We start from the raw sequence: 14,029 nt of genomic DNA on the forward strand, positions 1-14,029 counted from the left end.
TATCATATAGTATTTCCTTTCGTCATTTCTCAAACTCGATCTGCTTTTCAGGCCCCTGGTTGCGCCCGACCCCAACACCAGACATGGTGTCGAGGTCTGACACTCTGGCCAAGATGTCTGCCGCAACCAAATGTGTTAAGACCTTGACACTAGAAAAGAATTTGAGGTCGTCTGGCCTTTTGGCTCCTCGCCATGACAATAGAGGGTCCGAAACGGACGAACCCACTGCCGGGGGGGTTCCCGAGCAGCAACTTCCTGTGCCCTCTCCAAGGAGGAGGCCAACAGGAGTTACGATCAGGGAACCCACGGGCAGCCCTTCTGCAGAAAGGCCTTCTGCTCCCCAAGGCAAGGGGAAAGAAAAGGCCCCAGAACCAGTTGTTGACTTGGAAGAGTCTTCTGATGACAATGGTAATGTTATTTCGCTTTTAAATGGTCTGCCAATCCCCTGTCACATGTTTGACGGGGATGGCAACTTTACATATGCTCCAAATCTAGGGCCAAACTTCTTCATGCCAGAAAATGAGTATATGAGTAATAGAGTCAATAGTATAGCGACCAGTAGTTGTAGCTCGGGTATTCACTTTATTATCTTCTTTCTGTTGCATTACTTACTTTCACCTTTTTCTTCCCTTACTAACCTCTTGTGTTTATTTTCATGCAGATATGTCGACTCCCAATTTCTTTGACATGTACCAGGCCGAAGAGGAAGTCCCTCAACTTCAACGGAGGTCAAAGAAACGTACTGGTGAAACTAGTCAAGGCCCTTCAGCCAAGAAGAGTCGACCAGAAGACCTTCCTCAGGGCACACCAACTGGGCAAAGTCCTGCGCCAACTGGGCGAACTCCTACCCCTCCTCCAGCTCCTTCTGAACAGAAAAACACCCCTACTCGGTCCAACCCTCCACCTGCGCCTGCTAGGGAGCATCTTTCTCGCGAAGAGGCTCATGAGGCCAGGCTCGTGAGCCATACCATTCGATCCGCTAAGGATCGAATTGAACGCATAGGCAAAGGTGAGCGTGTTGGGGCTGCTATGATCCAAGTTGTAGAGCTACCAGTCGATCAGATCCTGAACAGGACTCTGAACGAGATCTCCAGCGTAAGTATTTCTTTATTCCTTGATTCTTTGTTTCTTTTTTTAGTTCTCGTGATAAGTCTTGACTTCTTTTTCTTTCGTTTACAGGCCTTACTTTCGGCCATTACTGCTCGTACCCGAGCCCAGGCCTACTTTGAGCAGATTAAGGCTAAAGTTCTCGAGAAACATCAGGTGAAGGCGGCTGAGGAGCTTTCGGCTGCTGAGGCCAAACATGCTAAGGAGTTGGAGGCGGTGGTCCGAGAGAGGGATGCAGCGGTGACCAAACTGTCCGCGGCTGAAGCTGCAAAAGATGCAGCGGTTAAGCTGAGGGAAGAGTACCGGTCGTACAACAAAACTCATCTCCGTGAAATCAAGCATCTGGAGGGGGTAGTCAAGTCTAAGGATGAGACTATTGCCACTCTCGAGGGCAAGGTGCAGCAGTCGGAGCTTGACAACTCCAAGAATCTAGAAAAGTACAAGAGGACGACACTCCGATGTTTCTATAACTTCTGGAAACACAATCAGGGTGCTGACTTTAGCTACCTTTCAGAGGAAGTCAGAGTTGCGGAGTTGGCTCTGGGCGCTGCTCAACTGGCTGAAGAGGAGGCAAGAGCCGCGATTCCTGCAACCCCAAGCGTCGTTGGTTTGGACGAAGAAACCATCGAGGAAGAGACTGACCAGGTTGTTGCCCAGGATCCTCCTGCCCCCCATGCCTCTTAATTTATTTAACTGTCTTTCTTTCTTTTTGAACATGTGACCCACGGGTCGCAATGTAAAAACAACAGTTTCTTTTTAAACTTTGCTGCACGGGCAGTAAATCTTTTTGTTTGAACAATTACATTCAAGCAGCAATGCTTGCGGTGTAAAGGCTTAACTCTTGGTGTTATAATATTTTTACTTATTATAACGTTTGTCCGTATGACCGAACTCAGCATAGTACTTTGTCATGATTTATCAAAACATATATTTTGAAAAAATACTCTAAGTACTTGAAGCATGCTTTCACTCATTTTGTTCATGTGTTTACATACCTTGAGAGTATGCTTTGCTATCGATGTGCCTTATATGCCCCCCAAGTGATCGAGGAGCTTTAGGTCCTTGGTCACTTGCCTTGACCATGGCCTGTCCGAACATTCCTGTTCGTGCGGAAAAATGATACTTGTAATACAGCAAAACAACACACGTAATGAACAAATACTTGTAAATGTAAATTCACAAAGGTTGGCAAGAACGACTGGCTGAGCACAGTCCCTTATAATTTCGTATTAAAAATGGACTAATCATGTCTTTACGAATGATTCTGAAACAGAATCTTACATATACGAGCAGTTAGCCATACACCGTGGCTAACCCTCTTCGCAAAACTTGTAAAAATTAATAGAAAAATTTGAACAAGCCAGTCCTTTAAGAAGGGTTGTTTATTGGTAATACTTGCGCAGGTGTTCTCCATTCCAGTAACGTGGAACGAGATCTCCGTTTAAGCGTGCAAGTTTGTAGGTGCCTGGGTGAAGGACTTCTTCAATCTGGTAAGGTCCTTCCCAGTTAGGTCCGAGCACGCCAGCAGTGGGGTCGCGGGTATTCAAGAAAACTCGTCGTAACACCAAGTCTCCGACGTTGAATCTTCTTTCTTTAACTTTGGAGTTAAAGTACCGGGCAACTTTTTGTTGATAAGCAGCAACTCGGAGTTGAGATTTTTCTCGTATCTCATCAATTGAGTCTAAGGATTCCAGCATTAGCTGGCTGTTTTGCTCTTGATCGTACGTTAAACGCCGATGTGAGGGGGGATTTATCTCGACGGGTAACATGGCCTCATACCCATAAGCTAAGGAAAATGGGGTACGTCCTGTGGCTGTTCGATGAGATGTTCTATACGACCAGAGGACTTCAGGTAGTTGTTCTGGCCATGCTCCCTTCGCTTCTTCAAGTCTTTTCTTCAGGGTGTCCTTGAGGGTTTTGTTTACAGCTTCGACTTGCCCATTCGCTTGGGGGTGTGCGACTGAAGAAAAGCTCTTAATTATCCCATGCCTTCCGCAGAAATCGGTGAATAGGTCGCTGTCAAATTGGGTACCGTTGTCTGATACTATTTTTCTGGGCAAACCATACCGGCACACAATGTTCTTGATGACAAAGTCGAGAACTTTCTTGGTTGTGATGGTTGCGAGTGGTTCAGCTTCGACCCATTTTGTGAAGTAATCGACTGCCACAACTGCGTACTTTACTCCTCCTTTTCCTGTTGGCAGTGATCCAATTAAATCTATCCCCCATATTGCGAAAGGCCACGGGCTCTGCATCTGCTTTAGCTCGTTTGGAGTTGCTCGTGGGATTTTGGAGAACCTCTGACATTTGTCACACCTTCGTACGTACTCCATTGAATCTTCGTTCATCGTTGGCCAAAAATAGCCCTGTCGGAGAATTTTTTTCGCCAAACTCTGCCAGCGTGATCTCCGCAGAAGCCTTCATGCACTTCTTTCATGAGTTCCTTAGCTTTTTCTGACGTGATACACCTGAGCAGTGGCATTGAGTATCCTCTTCGGTACATAACACCGTAGAGCAGTATGTACCTAGCAGCTTGTCTTTGCAGAGTTCTGGCCTTGTTTCTATCTGCTAGCAATGTCCCATTTGTCAGATATTCCAGGTAAGGCGCCATCCATGTATCTTCTATTCGAATTTCCATGCTGGCTCCGGCCGCATCAATGCTTGGTTCACTTAATCTCTCTACTGGGACTATGTTCAAGGTGTCAGCATCTTTAGCACTTGCAAGTTTGGCCAAGGCGTCTGCATTCTAATTTTGGTCTCGCGGAATCTGCTGGAGGGTGTATTTTGTAAACTGCGCTAGCAAATCTTTTGTTTTGTTAAGGAAGGCCATCATTTTTAACCCTCGCGCTTGATATTCTCCCAGGACTTGATTCACGACCAGCTGGGAGTTGCTGTAAATATCAAGCGCTTTTATATTCATTTCCCTTGCCATTCTCAGTCCAGCGAGGAGTGCTTCGTATTCCGCTTCATTGTTTGACGCTGCGAAGTCAAACCTGATTGCGCAGTGAAATCGATGCCCATCGGGCGTTATCAATATCACTCCCGCTCCAGCGTGAGATTCATTAGATGATCCATCTGTGAATAGCTTCGACGAAGGAGTCTTGTCTTGAGGCATGGGCGCCTCAGGCTGTTCGCACAACTCGTTGCTGGGGAGTTCGGTGAACTCTGCAATAAAATCGGCTAAGGCTTGCCCTTTTATTGCTGCTCGCAGTGAATAAGTTATGTCAAACTGTCCCAATTCGACCGCCCATTTTAACAGTCGTCCAGCCGCTTCAGGTTTTTGGAGGACTTGCCGAAGGGGCTGGTCGGTCAGAACCATGATAGGATGGGCTTGGAAGTACGGCCACAACTTTCGGGAGGCCAGAGTTAGGCAATATGCTAATCTTTCGATCGGCAGATATTTCAATTCTGCACCGATAAGCCTTTTGCTGACGTAGTAAACAGCTTTCTGCACGCCTTCTTCTTTCCGTATCAGTACCGCACTAGCAGCAACTTCGGTAATCGCCAGATAAATATACAAAGTCTCTCCTTCGATTGGTTTTGATAGGATGGGAGGTTGCGACATATGAGCTTTTATTGTCTGGAATGCTTGCTCGCAGTCTTCCGTCCATTCAAACTTCTTATTTCCCCTAAGTAGATTGAAGAATGGAACGCACTTGTCAGTTGATTTTGAGATGAATCTACTAAGGGCAGCTATCCTTCCGGTCAGACTTTGGACATCCTTGATCTTTTCTGGCGACTTCATATCGATCAGGGCTTTTATCTTGTCGGGGTTGGCCTCGATGCCCCTTGAATTCACTATAAACCCTAAAAACTTTCCTGACCCGACTCCAAAGGAACATTTGAGGGGATTCAACTTCATATGGTACTTGTTTAACACATCAAAGCACCTTCGCAAATCCCTCACATGTCCTTCAGCCTTCTTGGACTTTACCAGCATGTCATCCACATATACCTCCATGCTTACTCCGATGAGCTCCTTGAACATGTGGTTAACTAGTCGTTGGTAAGTCGCACCTGCATTTTTTAGTCCAAAAGGCATTACCTTGTAACAATATAAGCCCGTATCGGTCCGAAAGCTGGTATGATCCTCATCAGGTGGATGCATGCTGATCTGATTGTAGCCTGAATACGCATCCATGAACGAAAGGATCTCATGCCCAGCAGTTGCATCGACTAGCTGGTCGATCCTCGGGAGTGGGAAGCAGTCTTTTGGGCAGGCTTTATTGAGGTCTGTAAAATCCACACAGGTCAGCCATTTGCCGTTAGGCTTGGGGACCAGCACCGGATTGGAGACCCATGATGGATAAAACGCCACCCTGATGAACCCATTCTCTTTAAGTCTTTCGACCTCTTCTTTCAAGGCTCTTGATCTGTCTTTATCGAGCAGCCTTCTTTTCTGTTGCACCGGTGGAAAGACTTTGTTTATGTTCAGGACATGGCTGATCACTGTAGGATCTATTCCGACCATGTCTTTATGTGACCAGGCGAAAACTTCCTGGTTCTCTTGCAAGAATTCCACCAGCGCCTGCTTTGCGGTAGGTTCTAAATTCTTCCCAACCCTTACGATTCGGGTCGGGTCTTTTTCATCGAGCTGGACCTCCTCCAGGTCCTCGACAGGTCCAACATTTTCTTCAAAATCCCCAAAGCGAGGATCCAAATCTATATCCTCACTTTGGGCAACACCCTATTTGGTGACTTTTCCACCTGATTGGGTTTGTCTGTTTTCCGTCATCTGCAATCGTTCTGGGGTAGCGCTCCTCGATGCTCCACTTTTTTCCTTTGTGATCGAGGCGTTATAGAACTCCCTGGCTTCCCTTTGGTTTCCCAAAACGCATCCTACCCCTGTGTCCGTTGGGAATTTCATGGCTAGATGCCACATGGAGATGATGGCCCTCAGTTCAACCAGTATGGGTCGTCCAATAACTGCGTTATACGCTGAAGGACAATCGACCACTATAAAAGTGGCGAGTAATGTCCTTGAGGCAGGCACTGTACCCGTTGTCACTGGGAGTTTGATCATTCCGGTTGGTGCGAGTCCTTCTCCAGAGAAGCCGTATATGGTTTGATTGCAGGGCTCCAAGTCCTTCACGGACAGCTTCATGCGTTCCAGCGTTGATTTATACAGGATGTTCACTGAACTTCCTGTATCAACCAGTACTCTTTTTACCATCATATTGGCCATTTGGATGTCCACGACCAGCGGATCGGAATGTGGGAACCGGACGTGTTGGGCATCACCCTCAGAGAAGGTTATCCCGCATTCCTCTGAGCAGGCCTTTTTCGACGCTCGGTCCTCCACAGTCATCATCTCGATGTCCTGGTCGTGGCGTAGAGTTCGAGCATATCGATCTCTAGCCTTTCCGCTGTTTCCTGCGAGGTGCGGGCCTCCACAGATGGTTAAAAGTGTTCCGGCTACGGGGGCAGGCTGTAATGGTTGCGAGCGTTGGCGTGTGGACGTCTGCTCGTTGCCACCTGGAGCTTCTCGTTGGGAAGTTCCCGAGGCCCGTACGTACCTTCTCAAGTGTCCTTGTCTAATGAGGAACTCAATTTCATCTTTTAGCTGGTTGCATTCATTGGTGTCATGTCCGTAGTCGTTATGGTAACGACAGAATTTGGTAGTGTCTCTTTTTGAAATGTCTTTTCGAATGGGCCCAGGTTTCTTGTAGGGCACACTAGAGCTTGTGGCCTGGTAAACCTCTCCTCGAGACTCAACGAGGGCAGTGTAGTTAGTGAACCTAGGTTCATAACGATTACCCTTGGCTCGTTTATTGTTGGAGGTGGAAGGCTCATTGTGTGGCCGTTTCCCACCATTCTTGCCATTAACGTTGCCGTTTCCGTTGCCCTTGCCGTTGCCATTTGGTTTGGTGCCATTGGCGGCTTTGGCGGGTTCGGCAGCCTTCTTACCCTTGTTCGAGGGTTTTCCATCATCGGCAATGGCTTCTTCGAGCTTGATATACCGATCATCTCGGTCTAAGAACTCCTGGGTGGTTCTGACCCCATCCTTTCGAAGACTTTTCCATAGGGGCGAACGGCGCCTCACTCCCGTGGTTATAGCCATCATTTTTCCTTCGTCCCCGACTGTCTTTGCTCCGGCTGCCGCTCGCATAAAGCGCTGGATGTAATCTTTTAGTGATTCTCCATCTTGCTGGTGGATCTCAACCAGTTGGTTTGCTTCGGTCGGGTGGACACGACCTGCGTAGAACTGTCCGTAGAACTCCCTTACGAACATTTCCCAGGAAACTATGCTTGCTGGTGGGAACTTAAAGAACCATTCCTGCGCGGCTTCAGAAAGTGTTGCAGGAAAGATCCTGCACCGAGCGTCTTCGGACACTTTCTGAATGTCCATCTGGATTTCAAACTTATTCACATGCGATACGGGATCCCCGTATCCATCAAAGTTTGGGAGCGTAGGCATCTTGAACTTGCCGGGAGTCTCTGCATTGGCTATTCTTTGGATAAATGGAGTGCCTTTTCTCCTATCGTGATCGATGTAAGAGGTCCTTCCTCCGACCAGCTGTTGCACAGCCTGATTCAGTGCGTCTATCTGGGCTTGCAACGCAGTAGGAATAGCTACGGTCTCTGCTGTTGGGGGGATGTTCTCACCATGCTTCTCTCGACGATCATTGAGTATGTCTCTTAGATCTTCCTCTCTTCTCCGTTGCTCGCTACCTCCGAGCCGGTTGAAGACATTATTTTGCCTGGGTTGCCCCCCAGCATCTTGTCTATTTGGTTGATCATCTTGAGGTATTTGGCTCCTGCTCTTACCTCTATTTCCATTCCTCCCATCAGCATTGTCCTTGCCTGAGTCAGCCTCATTGTAGCCGTGGCCATCTTTGAACTTTGACTGGCTGTGGTAAGACTGGTTGTTCCCTCTATTCCCGTCTCTGGCAGAAACACCCCGAGCGTTAGAGGGTGGCCTGCGCTGGTCGCGATGTCCCCATACATTATCATGCCGTTGGGATCCACGGACCGCAGAGCCTAACTCCGAGTCTCTCCTGTTACCAGGAGGGTAGTGACCCCTGTTCGCTTGGTGTGGCCCATCATTCTCGTGGCGTCTAGGACTACGAGGCTGTCGCTCGGCCCTATTCTGCCTTTGCTGCGGGGGATTACCTCGAGCAGCGTGGGATGGTGGATCTGCCTCGGGGTCCAGTGGGACGTCGTCATGGGAAATCTGGGGCTGTTCAGGCCTTTGCGGACTTGAAGGATGGACTGGTGGGCTAGGATTGGGACCTCCCTGGGGTGGCCCAGTTTCAGGTTGATTAGGCTGTGAGGCAGGCGTGGCCTGATTTCTGGCCAACAGCAAGGCCGCTTCAAGGGCTGCCATGGCCTCAGTCTGGCGGCGATCCACCTCCGCTTGTCTCTCGCTTAACTCCGCTCGCTGACGATCAAGTTCCTGCTGCTGCCTGGCCATAGCTTCTGCGGCAGTCTCTTGATTGGCTCTCAGGCTAGCCAACTCTTCCTGCAACGTGCCCAAGGTGCTCCTCAAAGTCGCATCGTCCATTTCCTCCTCTTCAAAATCTAGTTGTGGCTCATCTTCCGCCATGCTTGCAGGGGGAGGAGGAGGTGGCGGATTCGACGGTGCAGCGGCGGCGGTTTGAGCAGCTTTCTTCCCTGCTTTCGCCATTAGTTTTATCAACAACGATGAATCGTCCTCTCAATGAAAGCACCAGAATGTTGACCCACGATTTAGCCAACTGACACGGAGTCAAAATATGAATGATATAGACGAATATGTATAGATAATAGCATAATGACAAAAGTAAAGAAAACACAGTAATTTATAGTGGTTCGGCCCCAGAATCTGGTAATGACCTACGTCCACTTAGAATGATATTGATATGGGATCAAAAGTGTGATCAGAGAACTTGGGTTCAATGAGTTTCAACACTCCTCATAAACAATACAAGTTTTCACAGATAATTTCTATAATTTCTATGATTTCCGGGCCAAAAGTCCCTTCCCATGAGCCATCTCTTGCTTTTTATAGGCTCATGGAGGGTTGCCCAATATTGTTACAGATATTATCCCCTGAATCATCGGATATTCAGAAGATTGCATGAGATAAATTTGGGATTCATAAGATCTTTCCGTAAATGTTGCTTTGCCAGCGGAACCACCGACCAGTCTGGTTATGGTAAAGACAGGTCTGTCCTGCTTCTGGTGTGTTTCCTGGTCGATACTCTAGCAGACGCTCCAGGTGTCAGCCACGTGTCATGAGATTATTCGCCACGTCACAAATGCTTATTTATTGAATAACACATTGGTTTTATGTTATTTTCTTTCTCATAGTCTTCTACTCAGTCTTCTAACCTTATTCTTATTTTTGGTTAGGAAATCTAAGTACTTGCACATAAGTTTTTGGTAAGTATGTTTCTCAAAGGTTTAGTCATTCCATTCCTTCCATTCTTTCCATTACTTTTTCTTCAATCTACTCACCCTGTTATATATGGTTTTAGGAGTGTTCCAAAAGTCCCAACGCTGTCCTCTTATCCCGGTAACTTTGGTAAGGAAAATAGGATAGAGTCTATATGTTTATGCTTATGTTATCTTATGTTTTATGTCATGAAAGATGTTATGAATATGTATGTTTGTAGGCTTGGGCATATGACCTTCCTAGCTAGTAGGACCCCACTAATCTCATGGGCATATGACTTGTTTAGTCTATGGGGCCCCAAGTAATAATGGCCATTCTAGTATGTGTATGTAATAAGTGTTATGTTATGTCTTTATGTTTATTATGAAATTTATGTATATGAAGTATGTGTTAATTTTCCTTGCTGGGCATTAGGCTCATTCCTTTTTGTTTAAATGTGCAGGAAAATAGTTATTAGTGGCGGTAAGGTTCGTGGATGCTTGGAGATTGTGTATCAGTGGTGAATGGAGTCAAGGAGTCGAGAGTTCGATTTTCGAGGATGTAGTCTTGTTTTATGGTTTTACATGTATTTTTCCGCACTTGCTATGTAACTCCTTTTATTTTAAATTATGTTTTGTTTTTAAGACAATGGGATCCCATATCCTACTTGATATTTTATGAAAGTAACTCTTATTTCTACAAGTTTCTAATAAAGTTATGGTATTTTCGCAAATGTAAGTTTTATTAAGGATTTGTATGTATAGTTTCGTTAATGGTCCAAAAGTCTAGAGTAGGTGGGTCATTACAGCCCCATAGTTGTGTTGCAGGGCACGACCCTATATGATTATGTGTTGGGTGTAGCCCATTGATTATGTTAGTATATGCTTAAGTTATGTTTAATTATGCTGTGTATGCATATATGTGAATGATCGGCAAGGGCCGAGAATGGCGAAGGCCGAGAACAGCAAAGGGCCGGGAGCAGCGTTTAGCACGCGGAGTGCGAGTTGCCAGGGTAAGACCCTAAAGAATACCTGGGATATCCTCACGGTGTAGACCGCAACCCAGGGCCTGGTAAAGCGCCTGGGACGGCTTGGCCGTATGTGTTTAGCTTGTTGGCGAATTGGTTATATGCTAAGTGGTTCATATGTGTATGTTATCTATTTATGTGGAGTTTTCTTGTTGGGCTTCGGCTCACGGGTGCTCTGTGGTGCAGGTAAGGGCAAGGAGAAAGCCAACTGACCATGAGTATGGAGAGCGTGAGGCGACGCGTACATGTCTGGTCTTCCTGGCTGCCACGGCCAAGGGTATTTTTGGAAGTTGCTTGTAAAGAACCCTATTTTTTCGTATAGTCGACTTTAAGTATATTTTGAGTTGTAAATATTATAAATAGTATTTTGGGATCCCAAAAGTTAAACATTTTATGATTTTTCAGTAAAAGGAATTATATTCAAAGTTTATGACTTTGTTTATGGTTTGATTACACGTTTTCCTTAAAACCTCAATTAGCGAGTTAAAGAACGTTTTAAACCCACTTAGTAACGGCTATAAGGAGGTAGGGCGTTACACGACCCTTGAGAACGATCAATCCTTTTATCCTTTAGCGGTCACCTAGTCTTAACCAAACATAACCTCCGATGAATGAAAATCAACAAAGATAGGGTCTTGATCTAAACCCCACTCTCGGGACCTCGAAACATGCCCACACAGTGAGTAGATTCGATCCCGGGCCTTAAGGATTGAAACACCGAGCCAAAAACCCTTAAAAATACTTAAAACAGGGTTTTGAAGAAATAGGCTAGCGCTGTAGCGCTACCCTCCTAGCGCCCCAGTGCTCAAGACAGAACCAAAACTGCCCAACCTCCTCTTCAAGTAGCGTTGTAGCGCCTTATACAGGGCGCTGTAGCGCTACCTTCAGCCAGCGACAGCCCCGAAATCTCTTACTTCGATTCTACCATTTCCAACCCAAATCAAAAGCTTGCAAACATCAAATTATGTCCCAAATGAACCCAAAAGCCATCCTCACATGCCCCAAGCATCACAACCCCAAGAACCCTAGCCAAAACACCCATTGAAACTCAACTTTCCAACTCACAAACCAACTGGAACTCAAATGGAAAAATGGAGCAAATACTAGTGTTTTTATGGCTAGAAATTTACCTTAATCTTAGCAACACACCTTCTTCAATTGTAGAACACAACCCTAACTTGGCAAAGCTTGGTTCCCTTGCTTGATTCCTCAAAAATAGCTTGAAAAATCCAAAGGAAAACAGGAAGGAAAACGTACGGGAGAAGCTTTGAACTTATGCTCTGTTTTTCTACTTCTTTCTATAGCCTTAATGGCTTATATCTATCCTAGGGGTGAAAAGACCAAAATACCCCTAGGTCTAATAAGGATTTCTAAAGGCTCCCAAGGGCAAAATCGTCCTTTCGCACCTATTTCATTAATCATAATTAACACCCTCAAATTCCCGCTATTCTCAATATTCTCCAACACCAATAAATTATGTCCCATTACCCTTTAATTCCCAGTAATGTTCTAATCATTAAAATCACCCCGAACTTAAACCCGTTATGACCAGACTGAACACTTGCATTTCATGATCGTCTCATGCTGAAAGGCTCGAACAAATCCACATATAATCTGGTACCATTCATAACTCACCCACATGCACGAAAATACACAATTACGTCCTCAACGGGCCAAATTACCAAAATGCCCTTATAATTATAAATACACCCATATGCATGCATTTATTATCATATAATAATATAATTCACATAAACATGCATATAACCATTTAATATCATAATAAATCAATTATGGCCCTCCTTGCCTCCTAATAAAGGTCCTAAACCTTATTAGGAAATTTGGGGCATTACACTGACAGGAAGTATTGCTGCCGTGAGTAGATTCATATCTAAGTCTAGAAACAAGTGTGTTCCATTTTTTACTCTACTCAGAGGAAGCAAAAAGTTTGAATGAACAGAAGAATGTGAACAGGTTTTTCAGGCGCTCAAAGCCCATATGTCGCAACTGCCCATTTTGTCCAAGCTGGTCGAAGGAGAGACTTTGTACATCTACTTAGCTATAACAGAGTATGTTGCTAATGTTGTTTTAATTAGGGAGGAAGACAACATTCAAAAAGCAATATACTATGTAAGTAGAAGGCTAGTGGGAGCGGAATTACAATATCCGCCTATAGAGAAATTGGCTTACTGCTTGATACTGGCGTCTAGAAAACGGCGACCCTACTTTCAAGCCCACCCCATAATAGTGCTTACCGACCAGCCACTACGCCAAGTCGTTGGCAGACTATTAAAATGGGCAGTTGAGTTGGGGCAGTTTGAAATTTCCTATGCACCTCGAGCAGCCATAAAGGGACAAGCCTTAACAGATTTTGTTGCTGAATTCACCGGACTCCCTGCTAGCAAGCCGATGATAAAGATTGATAATCAAAACCAAACTCCCCTTTCGAGACTGTTCCTAGATGGGTCATCTAACGAGCACAATGCGAGGGCAGGGCTGATCTTAATAACCCTCGAGGGTCATCAGTTTCACTGTGCGATCAAATTCAACTTTATAGCCTCCAACAATGAAGTCGAGTACGAGGCCCTACTCGCAGGTTTGAGACTAGCCAAGGATATGTACATAAAGTCACTAAAAATATACAGTGACTTCCAATTAGTAGTTAATCAGATTATCCAAGAATATCAGGCTAGGGGTCTTAAGATGGTTGCTTATCTAAACAAGGTGAAGGACTTACTAGCACAGTTCAAGAAGTATACTCTCCAGCAATTACCTCGCGAATAGAACTCAAACGCCAATTCCTTAACCAAGTTAGCAAGTGCCAAAGATGCTGACACTTTGAGCATAGTTCCAGTTGAACGTTTATCAGCACCAAGCATTCAAGCGGAAGAATCCTCGCTAGTAATACAAGTGTATGACACATGGATGACTCCCATCATACAATATCTCAAACAAGGATTGTTACCAGCAGAGAGGAATAAGGCGAGCAAGCTTCAAAGGCAATCTGCTTGGTTTAACTTGATCGATGGAATATTATATAGACGAGGATACTCAATGCCTTTATTGCAGTGCATGTCCAAGGAAAAGGCTGAGGAATTAATGTAAGAAGTACATGAAGGATTCTGTGGAGATCATGATGGGGGACAAAGTTTGTCAAAAAAGATTCTCCGATAAGGGTATTTGTGGCCTACAATGATCGAAGATTCCATGGAATTTGTTAAGAAATGTGTTAAGTGCAAACGATTTTCCAAGATACCTCGAGCAACCCCAAATGAGCTTAAACAGATGCAAAGCCCATGGCCATTCACAGTTTGGGGAATTGACCTAATCGGATCTTTGCCCACAGGAAAAGGGAATGTCAAATATGAAGTAGTTGATGTACACTACTTTACTAAGTGGGATGAGGCTGAGCCACTCGCAACAATCACGACCAAGAAAGTATTGGATTTTGTTGTCAAAAACATTGTATGCCGATATGGTTTGTGAAAAAGATTGTATCAGATAATGGCACACAATTTGACAGTGACATTTTCACCGAT

The sequence above is a fragment of the Humulus lupulus genome, chromosome 3 (assembly GCF_963169125.1).
Source record: "Humulus lupulus chromosome 3, drHumLupu1.1, whole genome shotgun sequence".
Classification (NCBI taxonomy): domain Eukaryota; kingdom Viridiplantae; phylum Streptophyta; class Magnoliopsida; order Rosales; family Cannabaceae; genus Humulus; species Humulus lupulus.